We start from the raw sequence: 23989 nt of genomic DNA on the forward strand, positions 1-23989 counted from the left end.
GGATGACATGAGAGCACGCTTCGTGCCTACCTACTACAACTGCGACCTCTTCAAGAAACTCCAACTACTCAAGGAAGGAACCAAGAGCGTTGAAGAGTACTACAAGGAAATGTATATTGTAATGATACGAGCCAATGTCACAGAAGATGATGAGCAAACTATGGCACGTTTCTTGAATGGACTCAATCACCCTATCAAGAAGATCGCCGACTTCCAACCATACTCGAACCTCATCGAGCTAGTGCATCAAGCTACCAAAGCGGAACGTCAAGTGCAAGATGACTCCAAGTATGCCAATTTCTCATCCAAGTCATATGGTTTATCCAACACCCAAGCTTCAACGACTCCAACACCTTCTACATCAACCAAGCCTTCTACAAGCAACGTCGACAAGTCGAGTTACAAGAAAGCTTCGACATCCTCAAGTCATCCTCCTACAACGAGCAACTTCAAGCCGAGAGCTTCATCATCATCTACCCCACCCTATGAGACCGTCAATACAAGTTCCTTCAAATGCTTCACATGCGGAGGCCGAGGCCACAAGTCCTTTGAGTATACCAACAAGCGGACCATGATCCTCAACGACGATGGTACATATGACTCCATGAGTGAAGGAGAAACGGAAGCACTTGAGAAAGTCGCCATGCACCGGCAAGTGAATGATGAAGAGGAACAAGTCTTTTGTGGTGAAGATTCAAGTCCCGCTCTTGTTGTCTCCAAGGTATTGAACCTTCAACATCACCAAGAAGAAGACCAAACATGCCACATCTTTCATACCAAGGCCGGCATCAATTGAAGGTTCGTCAAGGTCATCATCGATGGTGGGAGTTGTCATAACTTAGCAGGTGAAGAACTTTGCTCCAAGCTCCAATTGCCCAACACGAAGCACCCACATCCATACAAAGTTCAATGGCTAAGCGATTCCGGCACTATTCAAGTCGAGCATAGAGTGCAGGTCTCCTTCAAAATCGGAGCTTACGAAGACACTTTTGAGTGTGATGTCGTTCCAATGACCGTTTGCCACCTTGTTCTTGGTCGACCATGGCAATTTGATAGAGGTGTCATCCACAATGGCCGAATGAACCACTACATCTTCAAGATGAAAGGAAAGGAGTACGTACTTCGCCCTATGTCTCCAAGCCAAGTGATTGCCGAAAAGCAAACCACCCATCATCGAGAGAATAGTGAGAGAGTGAACCACCAAAAAGAGAGTGAGCGCCACAAGCCCAAATTGAGTGCCTCCATGATGAGCGAACAGAAGAACTTAGTTCTATTTGCCACCAAAAGTGAGATAAGAGAAGTGTGTGAGAACCCATCTAGTGTCATGCACTATGTCCTTTTGTGCAAGGACAACGCACCATAAGCTAACACCTCTCACACTCTACCTTTAGTGTTGTCTTCTCTTTTGCAGGAATTCCAAGATGTTTTCCCCAACGAGCTACCTCCGGGACTACCTCCACTACGAGGCATCGAGCCCCGCATCGACCTCATCCCCGGAGCACCACTTCCGAACAAAGGTCCCTACCGCGTCAACCCTGAAGAAAGCAAAGAAATACAAAGGCAAGTAAAACATCTCATAGAACATGGACATGTGCATGAAAGTTTGATTCCTTGTGCCGTTCCGGTCATTCTTGTGCGAAAAAGAGACGTTAGCTTTCACATGTGTTCCGATTGTAGACCTATCAATGCTATCACCGTTCGCTATAGGTATCCCATTCCATGCCTTGATGATATGCTTGATGAACTTAGTGGTGCCACTATCTTTTCCAAAATTGATCTTGAACGTGGTTACTATCAAATCCGCATATGAGAGGGTGATGAATGGAAAACCGCTTTCAAAACAAAGTTTGGCTTGTATGAGTGATTAGTCATGCCTATGGGTTTATCGGAAGCACCGGGTACTTTCATGCGTCTTATGAATTATGTGTTTCGCCCTTACATTGGTGAGTTTGTTGTGGTCTACTTCGATGATATCCTTGTTTATAGCAAATCTCTCAAATATCATGTCACCCATGTTCGAACCATTTTGCAAGCTCTTCGAAAAGAGCGTCCATATGCTACCATGGAAAAATGCCTTTTTGGCATTGATAAGCTCGTTTTCTTGTGTTTTGTTGCTTCCTCTAAGGGTGTTCATGTTGATGACTCTAAGATCAATGACTCTAGGACTTTAGCACCATTGCTTCACCTTTGCATGCTTTGAGCAAGAAAAATGCGCCTTTTGTTTGGGGATCATCCCAAGATATCGCTTTCAATGAGCTTAAGAATTTGCTTACTCATGCTCCCATGCTTGCTTTACCCAACTTTGACAAACCCATTGAGATTCATTGCGATGCTAGTGGTAATGGCATAGGAGGTGTGTTAACGCAAGAGAAGCGCCCCATAGCTTACTTTAGTTCGAAACTTTCCGGAGCGCAACTCAATTACCCCATCTATGAAAAAGAGTTATATGCTTTAGTGCGATTTTTGCATGAATGGGAACATTATCTTCGCCCTCATGAATTTATCATTCATACTGATCATGAAACGCTTAAATACCTTAAGGGTCAAACTAAGTTGAACAAGCGCCATGCTAAATGGAGTGAATTCATTGAGTCTTCTCCTTATATCATCAAGTACATCAAAGGTAAGGAAAATGTTGTGGTGGACGCTCTTTCCCGCATATGCATGCTTGTTACTCAACTTGAATTGGATGTCATTGGCTTTGAGCGCATAAAAGACTTGTATGCACATGATCCTAATTTTGTTGTTCCTTATGCCAAGTGTTTGATGCATACCTCTTGGGAATGCTATTACATTAAAGATAGATATCTTATGAGAGCAAACAAACTTTGAATCCCCGAGTCTTTTCTTCGTTTGTTGCTTTTGCAGGAATCTCATGGAGGAGGACTAATGGGACATTTTAGACACGACAAGACATTCGTTGTGCTCTCCAAGAACTACTATTGGCATAAGATGTTCCGTGACGCCATCCGCTTCACCAACCGATGCTCTACATGTCGCAAAGCTAAGTCTAAAGCTCGATCCCACGACCTTTATATGCCTCTCCCAATTCCATATCAGCCATGGGAAGATATTAGCATGGATTTTGTACTTGGATTGCCTAGAGCTAGAAATGGAAAGGATTCGGTATTTGTTGTTGTGGACCAATTCTCTAAGATGGCACATTTCATTCCTTGCAACAAGATAGACGATGCTTCACATGTTGCCAATCTCTTTTGTATGGAAATATTGCGTCTACATGGAGTGCCAAAGACGATTGTCTCGGACCACGGCGTCTAGTTCCTAAGCTACTTTTGGAAGACCCAATGCACCAAGCTTGGAATCAAGCTACTCTTCTCCACGGATTACTATCCACAAACCGGCGGCCAAACAGAGGTGACCAACCGCACACTCTCTGCTCTACTTCGCGTGCTCATCAAGAAGAACATCAAGGAGTGGGAGGAGTGTCTACCTATCGCTGAGTTCGCCTACAACCGCACAAGACACTCAACAACTGGCAAGTCCCCCTTCGAGGTCGTCTACAGATTCAACCCATTGTCACCATTGGACATTGTTCCTCTACCACTAAAAGAGCGCATCAATATGGACGCAAGTGCACGTGTGAACCATCTCAAAAAGGTGCATGAAGATACAAGACACACCGTCGAGCGCCAAGTACAACGACTTGCGACCAAGCTCAACATCAACAAGCAACCCATGGCATTCAACATTGGAGATCTTGTGTGGCTACATCTTCGCAAGGAACGCTTCCCCCACGAATGCAAGTCCAAACTTCTACCTCGAGCAGATAGACCCATCAAGGTGCTTGAACGCTACAACAACAATGCTTACAAGATCGACCTCCCGCACGACAAGTACAACGTGAGCGATGTCTTCAACGTCAAGGATCTCTCTCCCTACCATGGTGATGAAGATTTCGATCCGAGGTCGGATCTTTCCCAAGGGAGGGGAGATGATGCGGAGCATCCCAAGATCATCCCCATGGACCTACCTACGTCTCCCATGACACCACTTGGACCAATGACAAGGCACAAGCAAAGGCTATCGAAGATATGGTGAACTCGATCCTCTCCGAACTACCATTTCCTATAAATGAGACATGGCTACTACCTCAAGCGGAAACACTATGTGTGATCAGGTACTTGGAGGAGTGTGGGGACCCCGACTCATAAGTCGTGATCACCGAATGCACGTGTACAATCATCCCAGAGATCAATGCTCACTGAACACACAGAAGCTGAATAACAAGAGTCTTACATCCATGCATATCGTCTTACACAAATTATGACCATTATGGTCAAGTCTTACATAGATAAAGCCACAAGGGCTGAATACCAAATAAACTTAAGCAACGGAAATCTTCGTTCATAAGTAGAACCCATGCCATTTGCCTTAACCCTACAGGCATTCTGACTGGGAAACGTCCTAGTTCGCATGTTCGTCTCCAAAGAACTCTTCATCGAACTCCTGTTCTTCCATGCCTGGCCAATTAAATAACCAGTGGCAAGCCAATGAGTACTTTGAATGTACTCGCAAGCAACCCATGTTTTGGCTCAAGATACAACAATGCATGACATAGGTAAATTTTTGCAGAAAGCTAATTTTGTTGCGTTATGACATGTTCAATAATTGGTAAATCATGCATCATATGAATTCAAGTAACCATAGGGACTGGTTACAGATATCAACATAAAGGGAGTGGGTTCCAACCCAACTCATCCATGTCAAGTCCTTTGACTTGACCCAAGTAGTTCTTCCCACACACACTGGTTTGTAAACAAGTGGACGTAGCCCAAGAGCGGTTACCCAACTGTCCTTGACCGTGGACATGGCTATTCGAATAGTTTTACACTCTGCAGAGGTTGCACACTTTACCCACAAGATCCGGGGAACTTCCGTGTCATCCACGACCCGCGGTACCTCAAGTACCCGGGGTAAGCACCCGATCATTAACTTTCCCTAGACGACACTAACATAGAGTCCACTCGATTGGTAGCAACCCCCGTGCCCAACATCTCTCATCTTAAGAATTTGCAGCCACGCTCCCATATTCATCTCATACCACAAGCACGGGGTACCAACGGTGTGTCCGGTGCCCTGTAAAAACAGTCATGGCCGCCCTACCTGGCACGACCCCGTCCCGAGAGAGCGCAACAACGACTCTCCCGTCACTAGTAATGCGGGCTCCAAGCTAGTATCGGCCTAGGTAATCAATAATGCCCTTTCCCATATAAGGGTAGAGTGGCGGCGCATGTAAGGTTGGAATAACGGTCGCAACTTAAACCAATCCGTTTTGGAAAACAACACACACACTTGCCTCGGTACACCACTTCATCATCATCTCCCTCGGGCATAAGTGGAACCCGATGGGGTTTTCGAAAAGTCTTTTGGAATTACTTTGTCTCCATCACCATGCATATTCCCGTCCCTTTTGGCGTAGCAACTACTTTAGCATCCTATCTACTCCCACCGGCATAACCCTCATAGGAAGGTAGGGTCATGCATAATGCAAGTATCAACAAGGAAGTAACAAAGGCAACCCATCAAGGTGGTTACCACCTCATCATGATTCTGTTGCAACAACAATATGGTGCTTTATGACATGCATAGAAAAAAGGGTTTCATAGACATGGTCAAAGGGCCGCTTGCCTAGCTCAGAAAAGTCCTCTGGGTCTTCAAACTCTTCTGGTCCAACTTCTTCGTCAGCAACGCAATCTATCGTCGCAAAATAATAACGATAAAATAAGGCAATAATAAAACATAAAAACCAAAGTGCTCAGAAAAATGTCAACTCATTTTTGTTAAATACTAGGGTTAAAACTAAGAAGGGGAAATTCTTATTTCTGGATTTGGAGCTATAGAGATAGAGCAATGGATTTTCAAACAAGGATTTAATTACTCAAATTTGAATTTAAATTTGAACAGCACAGAAAAGTTGGTTGGGCATGTATGGAAGTTATAGCATTAAATAGGTGGGATTTTTAAAAGATTTTAGGAGCTAGAATTATTGCATTTGGATGAATATTTAATCCTGTGGAATTTTTGCAAGTCTAACAGAAAAGAAAAAGGAAAAGGAGCACTGTGCAACTGGGCCAGAGCAGCCATAGTGCAGCAAGCCTAGTGCGAGAGGCGGCCCAGCGCACTGGTGCACGCGCGCGCGCCAGGTTTAAACCTGACGGGCGAGGCCCAGGCGTCAACGAGAGAGAGAGAGAGAGAGAGGCGACAGAGGGGAGAGGCTGACAGGCGGGGCCTGCCTGTCTTCCCTAACCCCGAGTCCAGACGGCCGGCGAGCTCACCGGCGATGATGCAGGGCACGACGGGGTCGGGCGGGGGCACTGCTGGGCTCATCATCGTGTCGCCGTTCGGGTGGAGGTGGGGTTGGTCACCGGAGCAACCTGGTTCACCGGCGACGAGGTCACGCGGCGGAGGTGCTTCGGGCGTCGGTGGTTCCGACCGTTACCGGCTACAAAAAGAGTGGGGAAGAGAGGGGAAAGGGTCAGTGATGCCGTGTGGTTCTAGATCGAGAGAGAACAGGGGCAGAGGAGGCCTGTACCGCGCGGCCTATGGGTGTCCGCGGGATCGGCTTGGGTGGCCATTAGAGAGGAAATGGAGGGCTCGGGGGTGTTCATGGGAGTGGTTTAGGGTGCCAGGGAGAGAGGGGAGGAGCGGGACGAGCTGTGGGCGGGCCACAGGAGCGGCGTGAGCATTGGCCGAGTGGGGCGGCGTTCTGGCGCGAGCTGCAGGAGAGAGAGGAGGGCGCGGGAGCAAGTGGGCGGCCTGCTGGCGTGGAGCGGACGTCGAGGGGCATCGACTGGCGCACGGGGGAGGCTCGAGGTGGCCGAGAGACGCGGCGTCAACGGTCGAGTGCCCTGCCAGGCGCTCCAGAGCGCGACTTTGGCCGGCATCCGTGGCTTTCCCGCATCCACGCGCGTCCACTTGCGTCTGGCAGCTAAAGGGGGCGTGGGCAAAAGCTGGGGAGAGCCTTGGATGCTTTGGAAAGCTGAGGGGAGATAAGGAGGCTGAGAGAGAGGGAGGAATCCACTGTCCAGAGAAGAAAAATGGGGTTCATCCCCCCTTTATCATTGCTTCCTCGGGCAGCAAAGCACACAGGTGCTATAGGGGGACTAGGAGGGGTCGTGGTAGAAAGTTGAGCCTACGAAGATTAGTGGAAGAGGCCAAAAATGGAATTTTGGTAAAGTGGCAGAAGGTGTTTGATGCTGGTTTGGGCAAGTACATGATTTCCATTTTCCATGAGACTCCATAGGGTGAAATTTCACATATAATTAGGTCCTTTCACCAATTTTGAGCTCATTTGGGCAATGTTGCCAATGCAACTTTTGTAAACCCTAGAAATTAGCAGAAATGAACTTCTACAGATCTAGTTGAGAAAATCACTTCCCCTTGATGCACCACTTAGTGTAGTAGCTTCATTTGGTCATTTTAACATGCTCACAAAAGTTGGGGTCAAGGAGAGAAAGTTGGTAGTACAAAGTTGTTCAAATTTGAATCTGGACAGAGATGGTTTTGGGGCACTTTTGTGAACCAAAACAGTTTGGATTGAGCTGAAACTTTGAAATGTCATCATATTATGTATATGTGACTTTCTAGAATTTTCTGGGATTTTTATGAAAATATTTCTTGTAGAAATATTTCAAATCCTTGAATTGGGCAGAAATGGTTTTGGGAGGTTTCGTCCAATATTTTGAACATGACCATGTGTTGAAACTCTTATATATGGAAAATATATGTCCATTGAGTTTCCCTGATTTTTGTCAAATATTTTTGAAACAATAAAACAATTTTTCCCTATTAAAGACCATTTCTGGCCTTAAGAAAAAGCTTTTAAATAAAATAGGAAAATAACTTTTAAAATTATATTTTTGTGGTTTATGGGAATCCTATATCTAATAGTTTTCAAATATACTCTTTGAAATATTTTTCATACCCTAAATCAAGTACTTGTAGTGCAAGCCTCAATTCAGGGGTTTTGGAAAACTAAATTTTGAAAATACTTTTTGGCCAATTTATTTTTTGTAAGAAAATACTATACTGCACTATACACATGGAATGATCATTGGGCAGTAGTTTGGAGCAGGGAGATGAAGTATATAAAGTGGAGTAGTTGACTTTAAAGAGCACTTGAAAATCACAAAGAGAAAACCAACTCCAAATAAAAGCCAAATAATGCAAAAGTTTTTGTTGGTCCAAATTTTCATGATTTATTAATGCAAATTACATGTTACAAAATGCAGGGTGTGACTAGGAGAGCCACGGAGCGACTACACCCAATGGACAAGACGGCGAGAACACCAACCGTGAAGGACAAGAAAAAGAGCTGCGGAAGAAGCGCCAGCCACTGGACGACCGGTCGGGACCGAACGTCCGGTGCTTGAAGTCCCAGCCGAGCTACAGCAAGCGGACGTCCGGCCCGGACCAGACAACCGGCGACCCCACACCCGAGCCAAACGAGTGGAAGTCCGACGCCACCAGATGTCCGGCGATCGGACGACCGGCCACTTCCGGAAATCCGGCCACCCATGAGCCACCGGACGACCGGTCCCCAGCGGATGCCGGGTACCTGTCTGCGCACAGGATTCGGGCCCGAGGCCCATGTACCCCCTCACTTCGTCCCCATTTGCACTAAGACTATAAATAGACCTCCTACTCCTCCTAGCTAGGGTTAGCAAAGTAGTAGCTCATTAGAGATAGAGCTTTGCTCATCCATTACAGATCTACTCCATGAGAGAGACCGTGGCCCCTCTTCGGAGAAGATCCCATTGGATTCAAGGCTCCCTTTTCGGTGGCCCCATCAAGACCTCCTTTTGAGAAGAACCGGTTACCGTGTATCATCCCTTGTTGATCATGGATCATGTATCTTCCTTTGTGTTCATGGATCTAGCATATGTGTGATCGCTACTGTTGGTTTGAGTGATTCTCTCGTGTTTCCCCTCGTGTTTCCCCTCGTATTCTTCACGGGATCCACTCCTTTTGTGAAAGATCGGCTAGCTAGGGTTCCACCCTACATCAGATGGGCCGTTCACCTTTTGCCTCGCGATGCTCAATGACCTGTTCCCACCAAATGAGGACATAGTCTTGGAACTCAAGGGATGCCATCGCAATCTTCTTCTCTTCTTCGTAGTTGTGTAAACGGAAGATTTTGTCGACCTTCAATGCCCATGAAAGATACTCTTCAGGATCATTGCTTCCATTGAACTTGGGCATGGTGAACTTTAGCTTGCCGTAGCATTGCTCTTCATTGTGTTCGAGTTGGGGATGATGACATCCTTGATGAGGAGGATCATCTCTCACAACTTGGTCTTGTTGTGGAGGATTTCCAATGTCTTGTTGCTCTTGTTGAACTTGATGTTCTGGACGAGCTTGTGGAGGAACTTGTCGAGCTTGATGATGCACACGAGCTTGGTATATTCGTCCATGGACTTCATCACGGAGCGCTTCTTGATGCTCATGAGCTTGTCAGCCTCGGTTGGCTACGGCTCGACTTGATTCTCGGAGGGCTTGTTGCGCCTCAAGTTCTTGAGCTTATCGCAATTGTTGTTCTTGACGTTGTGCCTCGGCATCTTGTGCTTCTTTGTGTAGTCGCGCTCGCTCTTCCTCTTTGTGTTAGCATTGGCGTTGCCGTTCTCGTGCTTGCGCAAAGGTGGATTGGTTTTAACAATGTTGTTGTTCTTGAGAGTTGTTGTCATGTCGAGGGTTGCGGTTTTCTTGACGATCTTGGCGCGCGGCACATCGAAGAGTATTGGATGTCGGTGTACTTGAGCCGGAGATGGTGTAGTCGTAGTGTTGACTTGAGCGGCTCCATCGTGATGAAGACGAAGTGCAAGAAGAGCGGTTGAGAAACAAAGCATGAATCTTGTCCATTCTTGCATCGTTCTCTTGCTTGTGGTCGTCGATCTTGTGGTCGAACTAATCTCGTGTGCGTTGCTCGGAGAGTCGCAAGTCGGTGGCGAGGTTGTCGATGCGTTCACTCATTGCTTATTGCTCTTAATGCAAAGCACGTTGTGCACCAAAGAGGTGGCTCTTTGTGACGTAGGAGTTCATGTCGTCGTCTTGCTCGTGTATAGTGGGTTGGTAGAAGTACATGGCCTATCCATCATTCCAAACAAATATATGAGTAGGAGAAAGGAGAAGAACGTGTACCAAATGTACCTTGACCGACGTTGAAGGTTGATCAATGATCACTCAATGTGGAACAAGGAAATAGCACAATTGGTACCAATTCTTGTTGGTTTCTCACACCTACATAAGTAAAAGCTTATGGTGGAGCTCGGTTAGGATGGTGGCACAAAATTTGATGCAATTGTTAGTGAGCTTCAATAATGTTGGAAAAGATTCACAAGTGTGCAATGCAACAAGTAGACCAATAGCAAAATATGGTACACGGAAACACACACGCAAAGAGATGAATGGGGTCGTGCAACCAAGGATGAGCCAAAATGTGGAATCCATGAAAATTCTCTTGTTGCACAACACTAAAGAGACGCTAGCATGATTGCACAATAGGCGGATACGAAGACTTGTGCACAACCTACAAATCAAAAATGCAACAACTTCTATCCGAAGTATGTTCTATGTATGGTGTTCTGATGATATGATCCAAGATGATCTAGTATGACAATCTTAATGTTGTATGATGCTAGGGTTCTTTCTTAAAAGCTCTTTGCTTGTCTTTCCCTTTTGCTTAAAATCTTGTTTGGCTCTTTGTGTTTGAGCTCTTTTCTCATGCAATGCTTCATGAACCAAGATAGCAATTGTGTATGCGATGACAACTTTGTGACACAAGAGATGATACCAAGATATGCACCGATGATATGTATGTATGCTATGGTAAGTATGATCACTAATGTGCACAAGTCATGTTGCCGACAATACTCAAAGGCTAGTTGTCGGTGTCAAAACCTGCGGATCTCGGGTAGGGGGTCCTGAACTGTGCGTCTAAGGCTGATGGTAACAGGAGGCGGGGGACACAATGTTTACCCAGGTTCGGGCCCTCTCGATGGAGGTAATACCCTACTTCCTGCTTGATTGATCTTGATGATATGAGTATTACAAGAGTTGATGTACCACGAGATTGTAGAGGCTAAACCCTAGAAGCTAGCCTATGTTATGATTGTCATTGTCCTACGGACTAAACCCTCCGGTTTATATAGACACCGGAGGGGGCTAGGGTTACACAGAGTCGGTTACAGAGAAGGAGATCTACATATCCGAATTGCCAAGCTTGCCTTCCACGCAAAGGAGAGTCCCACCCGGACACGGGACGAAGTCTTCAATCTTGTATCTTCATAGTCCAACAGTCCGGCCAAATTATATAGTCCAGCTGTCCAAGGACCCCCTAATCCAGGACTCCCTCAGTAGCCCCTGAACCAGGCTTCAATGACGATGAGTTCGGCGTGCAAATTGTCTTCGGCATTGCAAGGCGGGTTCTTCTCCAAATCCTGAGTACCTGTCGTAACGAGTAGTGTCCGGCTTCCCATGAATGTTGCACTCCTCGGCTTCTGTGCTTTAATAATGGCTATCTTCCACGTGTCGAGCGAATGCGAGATGTCGGGGCATTTTTACATTTGCCACCCTAACCATGTGTGTAAATCGTCTATTTAAAGAGTCAGGGATCCTCAGATCCAGATCACACCATCCTCCCACAGCGAGTATCCATCGGAGCGCGCCCGAAAAAGTCCATCCCATCATGGCCGGCCATCATAGCTCCTCCTCTCGCTCCCGTAGCACTAAGCCAGGCAATTGGGAGAAGTGCTTTGTCCCCCACAGCCAATTAGTAGAGTTGCAGACCCAACGGTTTCTCCCTCCTGCGTATATGGTCCCCGTCTGAGCTGGACTAGCCACTTATAATGGCGGGGAGCAAGCGGAGAGCTTTCCCAACCCATCCAGGGGGGAGCGGGCATGCCTTGTCCCTTACTTATTGAGGGGACTCGGATTTCCAATCCATCCGTTCCTCCGTGAGCTCCTGGAGTTCTATGGCCTCTAGCTGCATAACTTTACTCCCGCCTCCATATTACACATCGCCGGCTACGTCGCCTTTTGCGAGTTGTTTCTGGGATGCGAAGCTCATTTCAAACTATGGAAGAGGCTATTCTGCCTCATACCTCGTACACAGGAGGGGTTAATATTTCAAGTGGGCGGAGCCGAAATATGGCGCATCACCGGGACCGGATACCTGTCCGGCACTCCGAAGAAGACATCCAAAGACTGGCCTTCGGAGTGGTTTTATATAGAGGACGTTCCCTTTCCAGACCCTATCCGGATGGGCCTTCCTGAGTTTAACAATGCCCCTTTGAAGAAACACCGCAGCTGGCACCCTCGGAGCCCCCAGGAGGAACATAACAGAGAGGTCCTTTACCTGATGGGCAGGATAAAAACGCTGGCCAAATCAGGACTGACAATAATCAAGGTTATGTCAATATGTATAATGCGGGGGGTGCAACCACTTCAGTATCGGGGGAAACCCATGTGGCACTTCAATGGAGAAGACGATGCCACCTGCTGCGGTCGTAAAGGTCCGGACTCCGCCCCTGCTCTAGCGAAAATACTGTCCGATTTATACAAAGGAGAGGAAGAGGAGTTCATCCGCATTAAGCCACGGGATGGATTTTCCATGTACAACCCCCCAAACTGAGTGAGCTGCTACCTTTTACTCCAGATCTTCCCGCATTCTTCATCATAAATATTTACCTTGCTATTTCATAGCAGGAACTGCGAAAAGCTGTGAGGGAGGTCCACAGCCCGACTCCACAGCCAGAGGACCCTGACCGGGCCCTCGACCCCGGACTCGAAGAAGATCCGGACATATTTGTGGAGCTCATCGACAGGACGTTCTATCAGTTAAGCTGCGACGGTGCCTTGGTGGCCATCATAGCCGATTATCCTGGCCTGCTACCTGCATCGCATGTAAGTAACACCGGAGTCCCAACTTCCGAGAAGGATCCCTTTGTTGCACTTCACCCACCACACACATATGGTGTCTTATAGGGAAGGCCCTCGGGACGCCATGCCGAACCCACGGTGACTCACCCACAAGTGGCACCGAAGCCGGGTAGGCTTAAAAGGAAGGTGGTCAGGACTGAGACGCCGTCGCAGAGGTATGAAAAAGAAACTTGCTCCGTGGTTGTCATCTTTAAAATATAATAACGTCCATGGTTCCTGGCATAAAAAACGCTCGCCGGACCGTGTTCGGAGAGCCTACTGGCCACGCCTCCACCAGTCGGACTCCAGAGCCGGACTTAGGGGCAGATGCCAATGTGGGGACAACACGATTTCCGAAGTGGAGAGTGCCATGAATCACTGGCGTCGCCGGGCCGTACTCCGCGACCCTGGTTTCTCCGAAGAGGCGTTCCATGCCTTCAACTCAGGAGATGCGTACATCCGAGCTCCTCAAAATGGCCTCGTCAGAGCCACGAACCAGTATGTAAAGGATATACGGGTAAGAACATCTGATAATTATGTATATCAATAGCCCCTGAGACTTGAAACAGTTGGCACAACTGATTTAAGGATCATTATATGCGTAGGTTCTTACGGAGAAGAATACCCAGTTTTCTCAAGAGCTGGATGAGTGCAAAGCCCAGCTATGGGCCGCAGTTGCCGGAATGGAGGAGTCCAAGAAGGCCCCATCTGGTAATACTTGTCCTGATCGAAAAGAATGAAATGACATGTACCAGTTAGTATTCGGCATGCATGCAAATCTAACAACAGATTCTGCAGATGATCCCGGAGTGAATCCGAAGGTCGTGCGGAGGGGTGAGCAACATGCTCAACGACAGCTAGAGCCTGGCGAGCGCGTGCTTACGCGGGTTAGGCAGGAGAAAAACGATCTCCAAGATGCCAATACCCGGCTGGGAATTGAACTGAAAGATGTTCGGGCCCAGCTAGCTGACTCAGTAAAGGAGAATAAGTGGCTTTGATGCGGCATTTTTAGTAAGTGCTTGAATGAACTTTTATAGAATTTGGCGAAGAAACCGGCTAACAGAGTTATATTTGTAGGTATGCTGACGGGTCGTCCCGAAGAGGATATGCCCGGATCTGCGGGCGATCTTCTGCCAGAGCTCTCACAACTGCATGAACAAGTTCGGCAGGTGATGCAAGGCATTGCCCAGGCCTTGTGGCCATCCGCCTCCCTGCCAGGAGGCATGGGGGAGCTCGTAGAAATGCTCAAGGGAGCGCGGCGGCGCTTCCGATTATGGAAGATATCTACCTGCCGACAAGGTGCAAGGGAAGCCTGGCCATGGTGAAGATGCGATATACCAAGGCTGACCCGAACCACATGGCCGAGGTCGGACCTGTAGGGTCTGATGGGAAAGAGATCCCCATTAATCTGGTATATGACCAGGTAAAATTAGCCGCCAAGTATTCCCAATAGGATTGTAGGCTAGACAGCCTGTTGGATGGTATAGAAGAAGAATTTAGTCGGTCTAAGTGACTGTGTAGTTCAAGTGACATATTTTGTCCCTAGCCGGATTGTAAATCATTTGTCATGGCGGACCTTTTCGCTTCGACCTCCGGACCCGACAGTCTGGAGTGTATCCGAGTACCCGCTCAGTTATGTAAAAACCGGGGTACGCGTGGAAACCAGACGTAGGGGTCATAAGTGCTTGAACAGACAAGTACCCAACTAGCTATGTTATATTACATGGATAGTAAGAAACATCTTCCTGGGAGAATAGTTCCGTTAAGGGTTCCTTTCCCTGGGTACGCATGCATTAATGTGCATGTCCGAACTGCGAAAAGAGACACAGGATATAAACATCCGGGGGCATGTATTGCAATAAGTAAAAGTCATCTTTTGTTCACCGATCGAATATTCCCTTAAGAATGCTAGCTTTCGGCTTCACCTAGTCTAAGGTACACATCCTGCTGACCCGGCAGTAACAATCGCAGAGGTGCTCCCCTTATGCCCTAGCCGAATTAACGGGAACTTAGGGCATAAAAACAAGAGCCAGGCAACCCAGCTTGGCCTAAACTTAAGTCATATCGATGCATATAATGGTGAAGAAAAGGTACATGTGGAAAAGTAACACATGTGCAGGATATTCGAACTGTTCACCCTAATGTTTATTCACGAAGCCACGATGCCCAGGTTCGGACTATAGGGCTTTATCACTCTCACTTAGCCATAGGAGCTTTAGAAAAGGAAGGTAGGCGCAGCCCCTGGTGTTCGGAAGACCGCAGGAGGGGCTCTATAAGCACCTGATCGGAAGAAAACCCGATCCATCAACGCTGCATTGATTATGCGGGAGGAATCCTTAAAGATTTTACAACCTCTCGAACAGCTGACCAGCTCTCGTCGTATCATGACAGTCAGTTTTCGGCTTTCTCTACTGAGGTGCTCGTCCGGAAGAACCGTGACACAATCACAGTAGTTGTCCCTGTGCCGCCTTAGCCGATATAGCGGAACGTAAGGCAGCAAAACATGGGAGCCGGGCAAACCCAACATTTGACCCAAGACATGATTCAGAGCTGATGCATATAATGCTATAAGTTCGGGGTGCCAAACTACCATGAAGGTGTTCGAACTTTTATTGCCGTATTATGGGTAAAACGAAGCCCCTTGGCATATTAAAGCATATCGCGGTATACGGATGCCATTTGACAAAAGAATTTCAATAAGATATAATGACAAATAAGCGTCATATAAATGCACATGTTGTATTTGAATAATACGTCGACACGTATGAGTACATGTAAAGTAATAAAAAGAGAAAGTGACTGCGGAACATACTGAGACCAGGCGGGAGGAAGCTGTGTGCGGATCTGGAGTGCACTCGGATGGTCATTGAGGGGAATATCTAAGGGTTCCCTTGCGTGTTCGAGCTGTTTCCATATCGCCGGTCCTTGCCTGGGCGAAAATGAACCGATAAAGAAAATGCAAGATGTGTTTGTGTGTCGCAGTATGGGGCATGTCCTGGCTTTCGCCGGAGTGTTTAATTGAGCTCTGGACGAGCCGGGCTATCCTACCGTGAAGTAGTTCGGAGTCCCTTGGCGGTGTCCGGGAGCTTGGCCATCGACTGGAGGTCTGATTGAAGGGTGCCACTCGTTGCTTCTGCTGTTAAAGCAGCGCTATACTTTTTGGTACCGAGGGGGAGTTCGGCCTTGTCATTAACCGTGATGACACCGTGCGGACCGGGCATCTTGAGCTTACGGTAGGCATAATGTGGCACCGCATTGAATTGAGCGAACGCGGTTCATCCGAGCAGTGCCTGATAATCACTATGAAAGTGGACGATGTCGAAGATTAACTCTTCGGCACGGTAATAGCCCGGTTATCCAAAGACTACCTCAAGGGCGATGGAGCCTGTACAGCTGGCCTCCACACCTGGTATAATACCTTTAAAGGTGGCTTTAGTGAGCTTGATCATCGAATGATCGATGCCCATCTTGCGCACTGTGTCCTGGTAAAGCAGGTTTAGATTGCTACCTCCGTCCATTAGGACTCGTGTGAGGTGGAACCCGTCAATTATTGGGTCGAGGACTAGTGCGGCTGAATTGCCCTGATTGGTATTAACAGGACGATCCGTGCGGTTGAAGGTGATCAGCCCTAGTTCATATTGTGGGGCGACTGGTTCCGTTAAGTTAACATCCCTAGGGGTGCGCATCTGGTCCGGGTTGGGAGTGTGGGTGGCGTTTACCACGTTCACCGTTTGGATTTGCGGGGGAAATTTCTTTTGCCCTCCTGTATTCGGTGATCTGGGCTCCTCGTCGCCATCATCGCTTTGAGACCCCTTCTCCTTGTTTTTGGCACCTGACCTACCGGCTTGTTTGAAGACCCAGCATTTTCTGTTGGTATGATTGGCTGGTGTTCCTGGGGTGCCATGAATTTGGCATGGACGGTCGAGTATGCGGTCCAGACTGGACGGGCCCGAATTATCATTTTGAATGGCCTTTTCCGCTGACCGGACTGAGAGCCACTAAATCCGGCATTGACTGTCGTATCTTCGGCGTTACCACCATTTTTGTGATGCTTGTGTTTGTTGCATCGGGGTTTGCCGTTGCTATCTCTGGCCTCTGATGTGCTAGGATTGTTTGTTGTGTTGTTGCTACGGGCCAACCAGCTATCCTCGCCCACGCAAAAGCGGGTCATGAGTGTCGTGAGGGCTGGCATAGATTTTGGCTTCTCTTGGCCGAGATGTCGGGCAAGCCACTCGGCACGGATGTTATGTTTAAAGGCCGCTAGGGCTTCGGCTTCCGGACAGTCGACAATTTGGTTCTTTTTAGTTAGTGATGTAAGGTAGAACCCTAATGGCCCGATCTTTCACGAAAGGAGCAGATTCCGTCCAAGACGCGAAGAACACGAGGGGAAAACAAGGAAAACACAAGAGGAAACACGAGAGAATCACTCAACCAACAAGAATAGATCACACATGCGCTAGATCAATGAACACAAAGGTGAGATACAAGATCCAAAGTCAACAACGGACGATACAAATGGTAACCGGTTCTTCTCCGCAAGGAGGTCTTGATGGGGCCACCCAAGGGCGGGTCTTGAATCCAAGGGGATCTTCTCCGTAGAGGGGCCACGATCACTCATGAGTAGACGATCCGTATGGATGAGAAAAAGCTATCCTCACATATGAGCTACTACTTTGCTAACCCTCAAATGGATGAGGAGGGGGTCTATATATAGTGCTAAGCCACGAAGGGGGAAGTGAGGGGCGAAGGGGTACACGGGCCTCGGCCCAAGTCATGCGCGCAGGCAAAGGTCAGATGATCTGGATGGGGGTCCGGATGATCCGGGCATCATCCGGTTGATCCGGGTCCTCGTATGGATGATACGGCTTTGCTGGGACGATTCTGCAAGCTTCGAGTCTCGTGGCTGCGGGATTACCCGGATGATCCGGGAGGGCATCCGGATGATCCGGCTGAGTCCGGATGATCCGGAGGGAGGTCCGAATGTCCGGGCTGACGCCAACAGCTACTCCATCTTCTTCTCTTTTCTTTCGTCTTCTCTTCCATGCTTGGCCTTGGTCCTTTGAATCTCCATGGTCATCCCGTATGAGCCTGAGTACACACAAGGTCCATGCATGAGGTAGTAACCATGTCTCGTATGTGGGAAGATACGGTTTGAAGAGGAGTGAGTTCACCTTGTGTCCCATGGCGTATGGTCGAGGTCTTATCGTATGTCCTTTTGGGGCTTGGGGAGTAGTCGAAGTGTACATGGGGATGCTCGTGGGATGCACCGCATCATCTCCGCCCCCTTGGGAAAGATCCGACCTCGGATCGTGATCCTCATCACCATGGAAACGGTTGTTGTGGACGAAGTTGTAGTTGGACTGAGTTGAAGACATTGTGCAATCCAAGTACTCCAAGGTGTCGCCGGAGTGGTATACATGCAAGAATAGCAAACACAAACGACACTCGGAAATACAATGGTTAACGCACACAAGGTGTCCATCAAATAAACATGTGTTCGTCCAGAGGAATTGTTCATGAAAATGCATGAGATGCTTATCCAAATGATGTAAAATGACATGTAAAGCATTCATGGGAGCAAAAGCATTCATTGTGCACACAAATGTATTGTGGATGTGATCAATGCAACCACGGTGCAAAATGATGTCATAGTGAGACGGTTTATCAATAGCATGAATGTGGCAATGTATGCTCAATATGATTATGTTATCATGCAATTGATGGTAGGCAATGTGATCATTATGTATGAATATGCCATCAAGAAAGATCACAACAAATTTGCTAAGGAAATGCACAAGATCATATATCATGGATGACATAGAAATACAAGATGCAACAAGGCAATCATAAGGTGAGTCAATCCATGCATAAGATGCAAATTTGTTATGGGTGGTGTTGTACCATAGCTCAATGTTGTGGTATAAGTGGTGGTCCGGTGGTGAATCCACTAAGTCCAAGCACTCCTCAACTTGAATGTCCATGGAGCCAATCTCCAATGTCGCTCCTCCGTTCACGAGATGTATCATGTGCACAACAAGAAGGAGACACCAATGAAAGAGTGATCCATCCAATATGCGTATTTGAGGATGTCTCAAAGGGAAGGAGTTCACCTTTAGGGTATTCTCGCAAATGTTGGTGTTGCACATCTTGTATGTCTTCGCATGACCAAGTTGTCGCATAACGGCACCGCCGTGTGAATCTTCCCAAATGAAAGGACATGCCAAACACTTGGAAAAACAAATGAGGTTATCGGAGATGCAAAACCTATCATTCATGTGGTAAAATACCCAACAAGTGGATGCATCATTCTCATCATAAGAAAGGACAAGGGAGCATTTCATAGTACGGAGGCATATGATGTGAGAACAACCAAATAGAATAGGCGCAAGCAAGCAACATGCATCACAAGATGTATCATGTGAGAGGCATGAACATATACGTCATCAACCCAAGAAAGCAAGTAATAATGGAATATGGGTGATGCGACAAAGCAAGCAATCATATGAATCAAGGCAAGCAAGCTAGTAGTGTGAAGATGCAACGTACTAGAAGGAATCATGTTAAGTATGTCATGTGTGGAAATGGTAGTCATGAATAATGCACAAGACACATCAAAAGCATGAAGGCAAGATATGAGCAAAATAGCATCAATAGCATGAGGCGCATGATAAACATGGCAATAGAAACAAGGATCTCCACCAAGCATGCAGATACACATAGAAGTAGCATAATGGTGAATGATGGGTAGATGCAAGCAAGGGTCACAATTGCATGGCAAAGGCATAGAAGCAAGCATATCATGCAAAGTGAACACGGTAAAATGAGCAAGAAGCGAGAAGCGGTATATAGCCCATAACCATGTGAGATCCAAGTGAGAGAGATGCGCGTAGTCGTTGCGCGAAGAGAGCGGTGGGAAGGGTAGTTCACGGGATCCCAAGTCATCTATGCTCTAAGGAGCTCGTGTCGTCAACTCTTGGGATTGAGAGGTTGACGAGTATACGTGAGTACCTACACAAAACAAAGACAAAGGGAAAATTGTGTGTGCGTGGTAGATGTACACATCATCATCATGATGTGCACGTGCTTGTGTTGGTTAGCACAAAATAGCCAATGCTCAAATAAATGAGATGTGTGATATAGAAACATGTCATCCATCATGAGAGGTTTGTTGTTATGTATAGCATAATGGAGACTCAAATTGTGTAATGCATCACAAGAAATATGTAGAGCATTGTTATTCATGGAATGCATATGGTGCAAGCAATTATGGGAATCATGCCAAGTATGGAATGCATCAACATCTCCTAATACGCATGAGGAAACTATGGGGGTCTCCTCATGATCATTAGTGGAAACATCTCACGGAGAATATTGACAACATCCAAAACAATGCATATGTGGAACATTGTGATCATGGCATGCCATAGTAGATGAATTGCGCAAATCATGTAAAGGAAGCATGGCAATATCATCACAAGAAAAACAAAAGCCAATGACCATCATCTCGTCATCTATGCCATAAGTGCAAATGGGATTTATTGTAATAGGGCATGCATAGTCACTATGTTGAGATTGAAATGATGCAATTTGGGAGATCTCACTCATAGCATATGACAAGTTCAAAGGATTGGCAAACTTGATGTGACCAATAAAATTTTCACATGATATCCTATGGAACATAGCATCACAACTAGGCAAATCAACATGATCATCATCATAGTCATCATAAATTGGTAAGTCATGACATGAAGAAGTCGCACTAGCATGAAGCATGGCAATAGGTGGATTAACATCATGCAAGCAATCATTGGTAAGATAGTCCACTAGTGGGACAAGAGAAGCACCATCACCTATGTTACCTTTGGAGAATCGCTCATGTGTTGTAGGTGAGGTGTCAAAGAATAAGTCATGGTCATCTTCATCGTGATGGAACCATGTGGGTGGTGCATCTTCTTCCACCATGGCCATCATTGTCTCTGGTGGAGGTATGGACTCGTCGAGGATAGGCGTGTCGTCATGTAGGAGACCTAGCACCAAAGAAGAAAACACACTAGGAGTAGAGGTTAAGTCGTTAGAAATCAAAGTGGCCTCACATGCCGTGTCAACTACCTCACTCACTAAGTGTTGTGGCTCTGTAACATCCCAATTTTCCTAAATTAGGATGTTAATAGATCATTCATATGCATATCATATTTTTATTTCATTATTTTCTTTTTCAGAATATTCAAATCATTATGCAATAAAAGGCAATTTATTTGGAGTGGAGATAACATGACTTCTCCCCTATTTTAAAAATGTTCATAATGTGCAGAATATTGTTTCCAGTTCATCTGACGTGTTCTGGTAATTTTTGCAATCTTCAAAATATTTTATTTGATTGTTTTAGTGTTGTTTGTGTTGCCTATTGCATTAAAATTATTTTACAAAAATTGCATTAGTGTTGGAACTAGTGTTCCTGTAGTTTATAGCTGTAGAGCTATTTTTACAGTGTGTCTAGGTATTTTTATTTAGAATTTATACTGTGTATTTTATTTTATTTATTTTGTTTTCTGCTGTTGTTTTAAAAAAACAGCGCAGCGCCGCAGCGCTACAGCCAGCCGGCCCAGTCGCGCACCGCGGCCCAGCCAACCGCCAGCCCCGTAGCCCGCTCGCTCGCAGTCGCGAAGTAGTACGCACAGCCGCACCGCATCGCCCGACCCGCACCGGCACCCGCACCGCTGCGGCCCACCTTCCTCACGAAGCGGTACGCGCCGCCGCATCGCTCGCCCGACCCGCACCGCGCCCCTGCTCGTCTCCTTCCCCGAGCCGGACTGGAGCGCACCGTACACGTGACCGAGGCCGAGCCGAATCGACCCGATGCCCTGGTCCACCCCGAGCACCCTGGAGATGCCACGCGCGAGCTAAACCCTAGGGGAACCCGACCGCAACCTCCCCTCATCCTCCTTCGACCACACGAAGCCGCCGGAGCATTTTGGATCTCGCACCGGAGCTCCGCTGTCCGCCGTCTTCGCGAGAGGATTCCACCGCCGTAAGGACACCACCGGCCACACCGTTCACTCCCCTCGACCCTCCTCTCAACGCCGCACCTTCCTAACATTCTTGCTTGGATGAAAACGCAGCAGCGCGAGTGGGACAATCTCGACTGCCGCCGCCGGAGTTGCCGCGTTCAAGTCTTCACCACCGCCGACACAGTCCACCTCGCCGCCGTCCGACACCACCACCGCCTCCGCCACTCACCTCCGCACCCGTCTGTCACCTCTCCTTCACTGGAGACCCACTGGAGGAGCGCCGCCGCCAACGCACGAGACCGCCGTCGTTTTCCTCTGTTTTTCTAGTGAGCACATGCGCCCGGCCAATCAAGCACTGCCACATGGCACTTCGTTACAGGATATGCACAGGAGTTGCTGCAGTAACGCGTGAACTGTGCCGGAGATTTCTGTTTTCTTTTGTTTTATTTTCAGATTTCGACTCTAACTTCAACTAGCTATATCTTTTAGTCTATAAGTCCAATTTAGGTAATTCTTTTTCCTTTGATCTCACAGAAATCAGCCCTCCATGACAGTACCAAAAATTCTCATATTTGCACTGTTTAAATTTGAATTCGTTCAAATTCAAATTAAACCTTCCGGAGGCCGTAACTTTCAAACCATTTATCGGAATCGAGTGATTCTTTTTGCGTTGTGACCGTAGTGCAATTTAGGTGCTGTTATGCTGCTGTTGTCGAGTTTCAAAAATTGTTATCTTGGTGTTGGTTTTGTTTTGGTTCTTTTCGTGTTCTGGTGATTGATTGTTGAATTGTGTGAAACGTGTAGATTGTCCGGAGTGCAACACGAGCTATTGTCAGGAGTGTGACTTTCTAAACCAGAACCAAGGCAAGTTACATGTTGATCATCCTTTACCTATTGTTTTCTATGCATGTAGTTATATCACACTATGGATATATGCATGTATAGGAATACTATATTATTTTTGCTATGCTGATGAGCTATCTTCCCGTCTTTGCAAATCGTGGTAGTGGTAGGTTGCTATGCTTTGTAGACGGGGGTGGTTCGTGTATTCATTGAGTTTATGTGAGGATTATATATTTTAACAAATTGAGTAGTAACTCAGGATTTAACTCACCTCTGGGCGGAAGTGGTATTGCTTGGTGTAGAGGGAAGGCATCATGGGGTCTTGCACCTTTTCTAAGGCCATGCGCTCATGAGAGTGCACCCTAAGTGGAATGCCGCCCAGGTTCAAAAAGGTCAAACAGACTTAGTGACTAGTAGCTTCCATGTGCGGCCACTGGCTATATGGGCTCTGGCTTAGTTGATCAGTTGTTGGAGCCCTTGCCCAAACTGTGTCGACAGATGTAGCATATGTAGGTGGGATGTGGCCGTCAAGTGGTTAAGGGAACCTCTTCTGAAAGACTTCGTCTCAATCTTCAGATTGGGTCCAGTGGGTAAAGCGTACAAAACTCTGCAGAGTATTAAAACTAATCATGATTAGTCGTGCCCCCAGTTATGGGTAAATTTGAGCCACAATGCCATTACAGTTGTTGGATGATCTTGACAGATGTGACACTTAATAAATTTGATGGGCAACTTAATAAAGGGTTGGTTGGAGTTGATTTTGCCAACACAACCTTGTGCATTTAATTGTAGTAATAAAAGAACTAAAGAAAAGTTTGACTATTAGGTAGTTATTAGGATAAAATCAGCTTTCTGCAAAATAAACCCCCAAGCCTTCCTTTGTTGTACTATGCATATACATGTAGGTCTGCTTTATTATTACTCCTGTGTAACTTGCCAATACATTCCAAGTATTGACCTATATGGCTGCAACATCTCATGTTGTAGGATATTCTGACGAAGAGTAAGGTACCGTTAGGGTTGCGAGCCTGCACTCAGCATCGCCAGTGGGCTATGATGGGACTCATCGTTATTTTCCCCTACTTTCCGCTGTTTGATTGAATAAAGCTAGCCAAGTGCTATGCAGATTGTTTTATTTTATATACTCTGGATCATACGATGTAATAAATGATGCACTTGCTATTCTGGTATTCATCTATACT

The sequence above is a fragment of the Triticum urartu genome, chromosome 6A (genome assembly GCF_056163025.1).
Source record: "Triticum urartu cultivar PI428250 chromosome 6A, HENAU_Tu73, whole genome shotgun sequence".
Taxonomy (NCBI): domain Eukaryota; kingdom Viridiplantae; phylum Streptophyta; class Magnoliopsida; order Poales; family Poaceae; genus Triticum; species Triticum urartu.